At 37.6% G+C, this 12,176-nt stretch overlaps 1 protein-coding gene across 4 annotated transcripts in view; it reads left to right on the top strand.

Moving 5' to 3' along the window:
- hivep2a (HIVEP zinc finger 2a) overlaps positions 1 to 12,176 on the top strand; it is a 90,219-nt gene that overhangs the window by 23,674 nt on the left and 54,369 nt on the right. The window contains exon 3 of one of the 4 annotated variants that reach the window (XM_028440482.1): positions 5,376 to 5,460. The exons of 1 other annotated variant lie outside the window; for it this stretch is intronic. The gene's annotated coding sequence lies outside the window, so the exon portion shown is untranslated. Of the gene's footprint in view, positions 1 to 5,375; positions 5,461 to 9,480; positions 9,591 to 9,620; positions 9,898 to 12,176 lie in introns of those variants that run through there. 2 more of the 4 variants (XM_028440486.1, XM_028440485.1) reach the window with 2 other exon arrangements.

Raw genomic sequence — 12,176 nt, 5'->3', positions numbered from 1 at the left:
CAATGGAAACCATGGGAGATTTTTTCAAACTGATGAAAAAACACATGAAACAACAAGGAACACACAGGAAATATACAAATAACTACCAAATAATTCTGAAAACACTAAAACTATTATAGAAATACACAAATAGGACAATAAAAACACATAAAAGGAGAAGAAAACACACAAAATTATAACAAAATAAAGATTCCCAGAGGACAAACATCAAGTCTTTATATCCTCACTTGAAAAGAAGCTGAAACACAATGTGAAACACAAAAGGATTAAAATAAATTACATGACAAAAAAACACACAAAGTAACAAAAAAGACAGATGAACACAAAAGCACTAAAAATAAGATAAGAAAAACACACAAAATGAGTCAGAAACAATGAAAAAATATAACAAAATTATTACAAAAACACACTTAAAAAAATGAACAAATAAAAACATAAACAACAACAAAACAGTAAAAACACCAAAAACAAAAGAAATGACTAGAAAACTACACAAAATCATTTTAAAACACACAAAACAAATAAAAATTAGACAAAACATTTAAAAATAAACAAATAGCAACAATACATTAAAAACACAAAACATAACGAGAAAACTACGGTACACAAAAAGAAGAGAAAAACAACACAAAAAACCCTAAATCTAAAGACAACCAAAGCACACAGAATAAACAATGAAACACATGAACAGATTCCTGTCTGTGTTCTTTATTTCCTGCTTTTATTGCAGCAAGTGTGAATTATAGATTTTAATTCTTCATATTTTTAAAGAATTATTCTCAATAGTGATAAAGTTGCTCTCCAACAGTTTCTCTGTGATTGTGATTGGTCTGATGCTGCTAACTCCGCCCCCTGTCACAGGAGCGTGCACGTAGCCAGGCTGAAATCACCTGGGTTAGTGAACTTGTTGATATCCTGCTTCATAGTACACCAGAGTGGTATTTCATAAAGCTGGTTATGTTCAAACTCTGAGTATCTCATTCCTAAACGTGAGGTATGTTCTTCTCTGAGTATGTTACCATGGCAACATTGTCCGTGAAGTAAACCTGGTCACTGGCAGGTTTTATCAAAGAAACCCTGGGTTTCTACCTGGCTCCGCCCACCTGAGCACCGTGTCTGAACACTTTTATAAACTTTAACACTTTATCTGAAACACATTAGTAACATCACACACCACAGATGTGTTCACATCATTAATAATGTTGTGCTGCTTTACGTTAGTATTATGATTTGTTTTGCAAACAGTAGATTTCTTTATAACATCATTAAGTTATAGACACTGAGAGGTTGATCTGCATTAAAACATCTACTGACGTCTGTAGTAAAGTTCACTGAATACAAACCTGAGAGGAGATGATCATTTAAATGAATACAAATATACATTGTTTCATCCTGTATTACAGCTCAATGTATGCACATCATTGTTTGAAAGCTACTGTGGAAGCATTAGGTTGGGGGTTTGATTCCAGGCTCAGTCATCCTTTTTATGACTTTTTTTTGGACATTGAGATGACTCTGGTGACTACATTACATTAAACATCGATATAAATCAGAATCAGAATCAGAATCATCTTTATTCGCCAAGTGTATGTTGTACACACGAGGAATTTGACTCGGTCAACTGTGCTCTCTCCAATAGTGAAAACATTCAATAATAAACAATCAACTAGAAAAGATGATAATAAGTATAAACATAAGTATAATATAAACAGTAGTTAGACTAGAATGTGCAAACTCGATAAAATAACAAGATAATAATAATAATAATAATAGTATAAAAAAATAAAAATAAAAAAATAAGATAAAAAGAAGGAAAATAATAGAAAAGAAAGATAATAATAAAATATAATAATAATAAAAGGAAAATAGTGCAGTAGAGCATTGATAAGTAGTGCAGTAGAACATTTAAATTAAAGGTATGTACATGAACATTCACAGTGTCAGATTGATCCAAGGTTGTTATGTTTGGTTCCAGGGTTTTTCCACAGAAACAGGACTGACACTCTATGACTGTTTAGTGTTGATCACAGTGACAGCCTGGGGGAAGAAACTGTTTTTATAGCGGGAAGTTTTGGCGTACAGTGATCTGTAGCGTCTGCCTGAGGGGAGGAGTTTAAACAGTTTGTGTGCAGGGTGGGAGGGGTCTGCAGTGATGCTACCTGCCCGTTTCCTGACCCTGGACAGGTATAAGTCTTGGATGGAGGGCAGATCAACACCAATGATCTTTTCTACAGTCCTGACTATCCTTTGTAGTCTGTGTCTGTCTAGTTTGGTTGTAGATCCAAACCAGACAGTGATGGAGGTGCACAGAACAGACTGAATGATGGAGGTGTAGAACATTATCAGCAGCTCCTGGGGCAGGTTGAACTTCCTCAGCTGACGCAGGAAGTACATCCTCTGCTGTGCCTTTTTCCTGGTTGTGTCTATGTGGGAGGACCACTTCAGGTCCTGTGAGATTGTGGATCCCAGGAACCTGAAGGAGTCCACGGTAGCCAGTTCCCTATTTAAAATGGTAAGGGGGGGGAGTGGGGGGGGATTTCTTCTGAAGTCCACTGTCATCGCCACAGTCTTGAACGGGTTCAGTTCCAGATGGTTCTGACTGCACCAGAGAGCCAGCTGTTCCACCTCCATCTGAAGGCAGACTCGTCCCCATCCCTGATGAGACCGATGATGGTGGTGTCATCTGCAAACTTCAGGAGTTTCACAGAGGGGTCCCCTGAGGTGTGACATCTGTAGTGGGAGGGCTGTATGCTTTCCTAACTAATGGGGCCAAAGAAAGTGGAATACTCCTTGTACACACCTTTTACATTCTAATTATATTTTGAGTGAACTCATCCTTTAGAAACATTTAAAGAGTAAGTACAAGTGGAGCTGTCTATGATAAGAGCTGTAACCCTACAGTGATCAGCCCTGTCAGTGCAGCCTCCCTATGCTGCTGCCCCGCCCCCACAGACACATATTGTTCACATTATTAAACGGTTGTTACGTCACTGAAGTGATGAAACGACCAAAAAGCGCGACTAATCACAGGCGATTTAAAATACTATATAGTCACTAAAGGTGTGTTCAGTGTGAACACACCTTTAGAACATGATCATATTCCTCAAACACCAGCTTATTTCACCATCAGGGTGAATAAATCACTCAGGGTGGTTACCATGGCAGCTCGTTTAATCTTTGCTCCACCGATGATGGCTTTTCATCGCGCGTGCACGAAAGTAACCCAAGGTTTACGTTCTCAGGGTTGATTGACCCACTGCATACCAGCTGTAATGGAATCAGATAAACAGAGTTTCCCATCGCGGGGTATGTTGACCCTGAGTTTATGGATAGACTCAGAGTTTGTTAACCCTCCTTTATGGAACACACCTCTGGTCTCTGACTGAGAATGTTTGGTTAGGTGAAGCTAACGGAGCGATATCAGGATATATTTATCCAGCTTCATAGTACAGGCCTGAGGTGAAAGTGTGTGTGTGTGTGTGTGTGTGTGTGCGTGTGTCCTCACATGCTCGTCTGTCAGAATGCTCAGCGCTAAAATTATCCTGGGCTCTCCCACAGGACGGAGGCACCACCACAAAGATCCAGTTCAGTGTTATACACACACACACACACACACGCACACACACACACACACACACACACACACACACACACACACACACACACACACACACACACACACACACACACACACACACAGACTATCTCACTATAAAGCAGTTAACTCTTCCCCACCCTTTCCATGTCCTACCCTGACTTCCTCTTCCCTGTTCCCTTCCCCTCACCTAGGTCTAACACTGCTCTCTCTTTTTATATCCTCACTATAATAGTGTTTCTTTCCCTTCTTTTGTGAGGGCTGGGGATGGTCACAATTATGCAATAAAATATATTCATCTATCTATAAATACAAGGATGGTCTGTGTGTGTGTGTGTGTGTGTGTGTGTGTGTCAGTCACTGATCCAACCAGCAGTTCGTTAACTAATTACAGAGCTCGTTTATCTCATTAGGCTCTGATTGATCTGCCGATTGATGTGTGTGTGTGTGTGTGTGTGTAGTGAGCTAATCGATAGCATCATCATGGGGAAGAGTTAAACTGTTACGCAACCTCATTATGGGGCACAGGGGGGAGGGGGAGGGGCTACTGCTGTGTCACTGAGACACTGATCTTTTTAGTACACACACATATATATATATATATATATATATATGTATATATATAGTCTTCTTCCCAGAATCTCTTTTTTGTTAATTTAATTTAATTTAATTTAATTATTAATTATTATTATTATTATTATCTTTTTTTTCTTGATATTTAATTGATATTTTTTTTATTGTATTTTTCAAATTTTTGTGGATGACTGCTGAGTATATATCTATATATATATGTGTGTGTTTGAATGTGTTGGGGGCTGTTATATGAATGTATATAATGTAATGTATATATGAGACGGACAAACATGTGATTAGAATTGATCTGAGAGTCACATGATCAACATACATGTCAGCATTAGAATAACGACCAATCAGAGATTAACACAGGAAACAACAAAGAGTTTGTGTCATTTTGTTGTAGTTTATTGCAGCGATTCTCAACTGGTGGGTCGGTACCCAAAAGTGGGTCGCAGGCCTGTACAGGGTGGGTCGCAGACAGCTGGTCAACAATAAATAAATACTTAATGTCTCTCATGTTGGACTTGTCTTTTATTTTGAAAAAAAACGTTTCTTATTTCAGGCTTGCTGTGAAATGTGTGTTGCACAAAAATAAAAGATAGATTCATGTTTTTAAAAAAGATTCTATGTGTTTTCAACGGATATTTCTGAAAAGCTAAATTTGGTTGGTTGAATTCTGGGTTGTGATTTATTGACCGTGGCAAAATGTGGGTCCCAGGGTGAGAACAGTTGAGAACCACTTGTTTATTGTGGTTTTTCATTTTGTCTTTTTTGTTGTCATTTTGTGTAGTTTTGAGTGTATTCAATGTCATTTTCTGTAGTTTAGTTGTCATTTTGTCTAATTTTGTGTAATTGTGTTGTAATTTTGTGTTTATTTAATGTCATTTTGTCTCTTTTGGTGTCATTTTTGTGAATTTTAGTTTTAATTTTGTCTAATTGTGTTGTAGTTTTGTAGATTTTTTTTTGTCATTTTGTGTTGTTTTGTGTATTCACTGTCATTTTGTGTGTTGTTTTGTGTATTTTGGGTAAGATGGCCACAGTATTTACTGCAGAATACTGAACCTGTCTGATCTATGTTTCTATATCTATGTCTGTGAGCGTATCAAACAGACTGTGTGTGAGTCAGCGCCACCTGTTGGACTGGAGCTGATTCAGCAGTTTGTGTTTTAAGATTCTGATGTTTTTTTTTTTGTTCCTTTCACAGATTCACACAATGTTAACACAATCAAAATAAGAGCAACACACACACACACATGGCCGACGCACAAATCCTCACCTCCTCCTCCCAGGTGAGTGTGTGTGTGTGTGTGTGTGTGTGTGTGTGTGTGTGTGTGTGTGTGTGTGTGTGTGTGTGTGTGTGTGTGTGTGTGTGTGTGTGTGTCAGTCACCTAAATATGATCTCCTCTGTGTCAAAGCTCTAATTCAGGGGTTTTGGTTGATTTTTTCTTGCTGTAAAACTGATCTTGTGAAGTATTTTGTAGTTTTATGTGTTGTTGTGGTAATTTTGTGCATTTCTGTTATTGTTTTGTTTGTTTTCATGATAATTTTGTCGTGTTTTTGTTGTTGTTTTATGTGTTTTTATGATGATTGTGTTTGTTTGCTGTTTTGTTTGTTATTGGACTCATTTTGTTTTATTGTCTTGTCGTTTTGCGTGTTTCTGTAGTTTTGTGTGGTCTCGCTCTCAATTTGTGTATAACATTTGCCTGTTTTGTGTTTTTTGTTGTTGCTCTGTGTGTTTTTATAGTCATTATGTGTAGTTTTTTGTTGCTATTTTCTTTGTTGCAGAACTGATATTGTATAGTTTGGGTAGTTTTCTTGTAGTTTAGTGTGCAATTGTAGTAATTTTATGTGTTTTTGTTGTCTTTGTGTTTTTATAGTCATTCTGTGTATTTCTGTTATTGTTTTGTTCATTTTCATGGTAATTTTTTTTAATTTTGTATATTTTTGTGTCTTTTTTTGTGTTTATTGGAGTTTATTGGACCCACGTTGACCCATTTTGTATATTTTTGTTGTCGTTTGTAATCTTTTAATGTGTTTTTGGAGTATCGTCGTGTGTTACATCTTATAAGTTACATTAAATCTACACAGATTTATTCACATTACCCGTTTGTGACTCTAAACACCCTCATTTTTTGGAGGAAAAAGGGTGAATTTCCTTGGAAGATAAACAGACTTATTTTGTGCCGAGCACTCGAGGTTTGGTCGTCGTTTTCAGGCTGGAGGCGTTTTATTGTGAAGGAAACACCCAAACGCAGCTGAAGTTTGGAGGAGAAATAAATCCAAAGTCTGAGCGTCGGATTTCACACATGATGTCACAGTTTCCTCTGGATTCATGTTAGAAGAGGAGGAAGAGGAGGAAGGAGAATAGGAAGTGGAGGAAGAGGAGGAATGAGAGGGAGGAGAGGGAACAGAGGAAGTCATATTTTCCTGAAAAAATTGATTCATATTTCTAAAAAAAACGGAATAGAAAAAAATGAATGCAGAAAACACGTAATTTGGAAACAATGAAATGGATTTTATAGAACCCTAGAAGGAGAAGATGGAGAGGAAGAGGAGGAGCAGTTTGTGTGTGAATCTGATGAAAAATGAAAACCTCAGTCTATGATAAAACGTGGACGGAAATGAAACGTGGAGCGACGGTCGCCGTCGGCCATATTTAATCATTAAATATTAACGCAGCAGAGACGGACGACAGGAAATTAAAAATCCCCACTAACGAAGGCTGTGCCCCACACTTTGGCTTCCAGGTTTCCCTCTGAGGGTCACATGATCAATGTTAGAAATAATGACAATAATAACGTGCATTAACACAGGAAACAACAAAGGCTTGTGTCTTTGATGTCATTTTGTGTCATCATTGTTGTAGTTTTGTGTGTTTTTTGTCGTTCTGTGTAGTTTTGTTGCTGTTTTGGGTTCTTTTGGTGTTTTTTGTATTTCCTTTATGTCATTTTGTGCATTTTTGGAGTTTCTTTTGTCTAGTTTGTGTCATTTTTGTTATGGTTTTCATCATCATCATCAAACTGGACATACATGGTTCAACACATCAGACATATCAACAAATAAGACAATAAACATGTCTTTGATGTCATTTTGTCTGTCACTTTTTCATGTACTTTTGTCATGTTTTGTATTTTTTGGCTGTTTTGTGTATTTTTGTGATTCTTTATATTTTGTTATAGTTTTGTGTATTTTTGGAGTCATTTTATGCATTCCTCTGTTATTTTGTGTAATTTTCTGTTTTTTTTCCTGTTTTTGTTATAGGTTTGTAGTCACTTTGTGTAATTTTGTTTTTTTTTTTTTCTGGAGACATTGTATGCCTTTGTTTTTACCTGATGTATTTCTTTAGTCATTTTGTGTATTTTGGCTGTAGTTTTGTATATTTTTCCAATGTTTTGTTGTAGTTTTGGAGTCACTTTGTGTAATTTTACTAACATTTTGTGCCTTTGTTTTTATTTTGTGTTTTTTTTTCTGTTTGCTGAGTTTTTCACAGTGAGAATCAGTCAAACAGTCGTCAGTCATAGACGAGCCAGTAACTTATGTAAGAACACAGCTGTTTCATAAGCAGCTGTGTGTGTGTGTGTGCGTGTGTGTGTGTGTGTGTGTGTGTGTGTGTGTGTGTGTGTGTGTGTGTGTGTGTGTGTGTGTGTGTGTGTGTGTTGTGTGTGTGTGTGTGTGTGTGATAGCTGATATTCAACAATAAAGCACTGAATTATAAATGTTCAGTTAATGGTGAGGAGAGAGCAGACGTCTCTATGGCCTACTTTCACGGAGTGTGTGTGTGTGTGTGTGTGTGTGTGTGTGTGTGTGTGTGTGTGTGTGTGTGTGTGTGTGTGTGTGTGCATGCAGCAATGCATAATATATTGTGTATACATCAATGTTAAACCAGGCTGCAAAATGCTTAGGTTTCCAAATATATCACACACACACACACATAATTTGTCCACTTCTGTGTTCTGCTTCTGTTTCCTTTTTGATTTGTTCAATTTGTTTTTGTTCTTATTTTAACTTGTGTGAGTTTCACCCACTCATTCTCTTCTCATCTCATCTCATCTCATCTCATCTCATCTCATCTCATCTCATCTCATCTCATGTCACCCTATCTCATTTACTTTTATCCAACCTCATCCTCTCATCTCATATAATCTCCCTTTTCCTATATCTCGTCCAATCAGACCACACCTCATCTCATCTCATCACATCTCAACTCATTCTTTCTGATCAAATCTCATTCTCATTTCATCTCATTTTTTTTTATCATGTCTTATCTTCTCATCTAATCTCATTTTCTTTTATCCATTTTCATCCTCTTCTCTCGTCTCATGTAATCTCTCTTTACTTATATCTCATCCAATCAGACCATACCTCATCTCATTCTCTTTCATTTCATCTCATCACACTATCCTATCCTATCTCATCTCATTACATCTCAACTCATTGTTTCCTATCTCATTTTCCTATTTTCTCCTCTTAGTTTGCAGCTTTCTCATTAATCTTTCTGTTTCTCATTCTCATTTGAGATGCTGTGATTCTCTCTTATCCCATCTCATGTAATCTCTTTTATTCAGACTCTATCTCATCTCATTCTCTGTCATTCCATCTCATCACACCCTTTCCTAGCTCATGTCATCTCATCTCGTTTTCTCTTATTCCATCATATCTCACCTCGTCTTCTTATTTTCTCATCCTCGTTCGCAGCTTTCTCATTGATCGTTCTGACTCTCATGTCATCTCATTTTGTATAATGTCACCTTATAATATCTTCTCATCCAATCTCATTTTCTTTTATCCAATCTCATCTCATCTCATCCTGGTTTGCAGCTTTCTCATTAATCTTTCTGTTTCTCATCTGATCTCATCCCATGGTGTTTTGTCTTATCTCATCTTTAGCTCTAAGCTTTGTTGTGGGAATCAGTTTGTAGATGTTGATGGAAATGTTCCACTAAAAATTCAGCTGTTTTCAGCTGAATGTTGTGCGTTTTGTGCTTGTAATGCACATTAGTGTAGTGTGTGTGTGTGTGTGTGTGTGTGTGTGTGTGTGTGTGTGTGTGTGTGTGTGTGTGTGTGTGTGTGTGTAGTGTGTAGTGTGTGTGTGTGTAGTGTGTAGTATGTGTGTGTGTGTAAACAACAGTCGCTGCTGTGGAGCCCTTTCTGTTGGCCCTGCGTCCCCCCCCCCCCCGCAGGGGCCCTTCTGTCTATTTCTGGCTCTGCGTCATGGCTGGGCTTTACTCCTGTGGCAGGAGGAGTGTTTCTCTAGGGCTCCCACACACACACACACACACACACACACACACACACACACACACATGCAGTGAGCTCCTTCAGGTGTAAACACACACTCCCAGTGGAGCAGGATGGATGTAAAGGTGGCTGTCGAGCAAACTGGACTGGATGAGAGTATAAACTTGGGGCTGGCGTGCACGTGAGTGTGTGTGTGTGTGTGTGTGTGTGTGTGTGTGTGTGTGTGTGTGTGTGTGTGTGTGTGTGTGTGTGTGTGTGTGTGTGTGTGTGTGTGTGTGTGTGAAGGGTTAGCTGGATGAAGAGGGAATACTGGGAAAGCTGAGAGATGTTGGGAATGACAGGAATCAAAGCTGGCGGCCAGTTTTGTCCAGTGTGTGTGTGTGTGTCAGTGTGTGTTTAGTGTGTGTGTGTCTTTGTGTAGGTTCCTTCCAAGCAGGGGGGATGTCCTCTGCTGTTGTCGTGGCGATAAAGCAGCCGGCGATGACAGCGTGCGTGTTTGCCTCACTCTCTCTCTCTCTCACACACACACACACACACACACACACACACACACACACTAAACATCAACAATACACAAAAAGACTCACACACGATTATTTATTTATTTTTATTTGTTATCAGTTGTTTTTTGTATCGTTGATGTTGTTTTATAAGTTTTTGTAACTTTGTATTCGTCCTGTGTCTGTTTATTCTTTTGTGTGATTATGTTGTTGTTTATGTTTATGTTGTATTTGTCGTCCTTTTGTGTAATTTGTTGTCATTTTGTGTTTTTCATGTAAATTTCGTTTTTGTTGTTGTTTTTGTGTACTTTTGTTGCCTTTTTCTTAATGTATTGTTTGTTTGCTGTTGCTCTATATTCCATAACACACACACACACACACAGTCTGTACTGTCTGTAACTGATGATGATGATGATGATGATGATGATGATGATGATGATGATGATGCTAGGTGTCTGTCTCTCTGGTTCTCACTCATTAACCGGTTGGACTGAGATGTGTCAGTGGTTTTGAAGCCTCTAGCTGTGTTTCCATTACTCTTAAAAATGCACAAAATCTAAATAGTTCAATAAACACTGGTAATGGAAACACCTGAATTTAAAAAAAACACACTTTTTTTCTCTTTCATGAGGAGGTTTTTCAGACATTTCGGTATTAAAATGTGTTGCAAAAACGCTAAGGAAACACTTTTTCCGCAAACACACGACAGATCATGACCTACATGGTCACATGACCACTTCTCTCTGAATAAACAAGATGCGCTACGTGTGGACATTTCATCTCCTTGGTTTGTCTGGGTTTGTGTTCAGAGAACAACTTCAGTTACTGTAACTAGTTACTGTAACTAGTTACTGTAACTCAGTCCTTCCAGGATTTCACAATGTTGCAATTGCAACTATTAACACAAAATCAAGCAAACTCTGCGAAATCAATGCAATTTTTCCAAAAGCTCGCAACTTTCCTGCAATTTTGCTGAAAAAAAAACATAAATATGCTTCCGCTTATCGTTATTTTTGGCATTTTAGCGCTTGTAGTTGCTACGGAAGTAGTGGAGAATCTGCTTTGCACCATAGACATATATATGTAGACGAAAAAAGCAATATTATCATCGAGCAAAAGCGGAAGTCGTCTATGGACAAACATTTTGCTTCTGCAAAGCACGTCAACAGAATGAAAGCCAGAGCACAAGCCCATGTGGAGAACACACAGGAAGCACACAATAACATTACATACAGTATGTTTGTTTATGCTTTGTGTTTATTATTTTATTTTGTTATACCTAAAGAAATATGTCTTCATGACAGGTTCATGTTATGCACTTTAAGATTCCTTGTTTACTGACTTGCACTTCTGATGAGCATTTTGATTAAAAACTGTTGCACTTTTTGCATTCAGGGTCTGTTCAGTGTTGGTGTTTGTATTCAACAATAAAGCATATTTTTTCTAGAACATGTCTGGTCAATATGTATTTATAATTAGTAAAAACAATTAACTTTATTGTTAGTAAAGTATGTTTTAGGGCTGAAAAAAACCAATTAGTGTAACTAGTTACTGTAACCAGTGTAACTAGTTACTGTAAATAATGTAACTAGTTACTGTAACCAATGTAGCTGGTTACTGTAACCAGTGTAACTAGTTACTGTAACCAATGTAGCTGGTTACTGTAACCAATGTAGCTAGTTACTGTAACTAGTGTAACTAGTTACTGTAACCAATGTAACTAGTTACTGTAACCAATGTAACTAGTTACTGTAACTAGTGTAACTAGTTACTGTAACCAATGTAGCTAGTTACTGTAACCAATGTAGCTAGTTACTGTAACCAATGTAACTAGTCACTGTAACCAATGTAGCTGGTTACTGTAACCAGTGTAACTACTTACTGTAACCAATGTAACTAGTTACTGTAACCAATGTAGCTAGTTACTGTAACTAGTGTAACTAGTTACTGTAACCAATGTAGCTGGTTACTGTAACCAATGTAGCTAGTTACTGTAACTAGTGTAGCTAGTTACTGTAACTAGTGTAACTAGTTACTGTAACCAATGTAACTAGTCACTGTAACCAATGTAACTGGTTACTGTAACCAATGTAACTAGTCACTGTAACCAATGTAGCTGGTTACTGTAACCAGTGTAACTAGTCACTGTAACCAATGTAACTAGTCACTGTAACCAATGTAACTGGTTACTGTAACCAGTGTAACTAGTTACTGTAACCAATGTAGCTGGTTACTGTAACCAATGTAGCTAGTTACTGTAACCAGTG

Source organism: Gouania willdenowi, assembly GCF_900634775.1.
Source record: "Gouania willdenowi chromosome 24 unlocalized genomic scaffold, fGouWil2.1 scaffold_320_arrow_ctg1, whole genome shotgun sequence".
Classification (NCBI taxonomy): Eukaryota; Metazoa; Chordata; class Actinopteri; order Blenniiformes; family Gobiesocidae; genus Gouania; species Gouania willdenowi.
The sequence above is the reverse complement of the archived record's forward strand: the minus strand, read 5'-3'. Positions and strand labels throughout refer to the sequence as shown.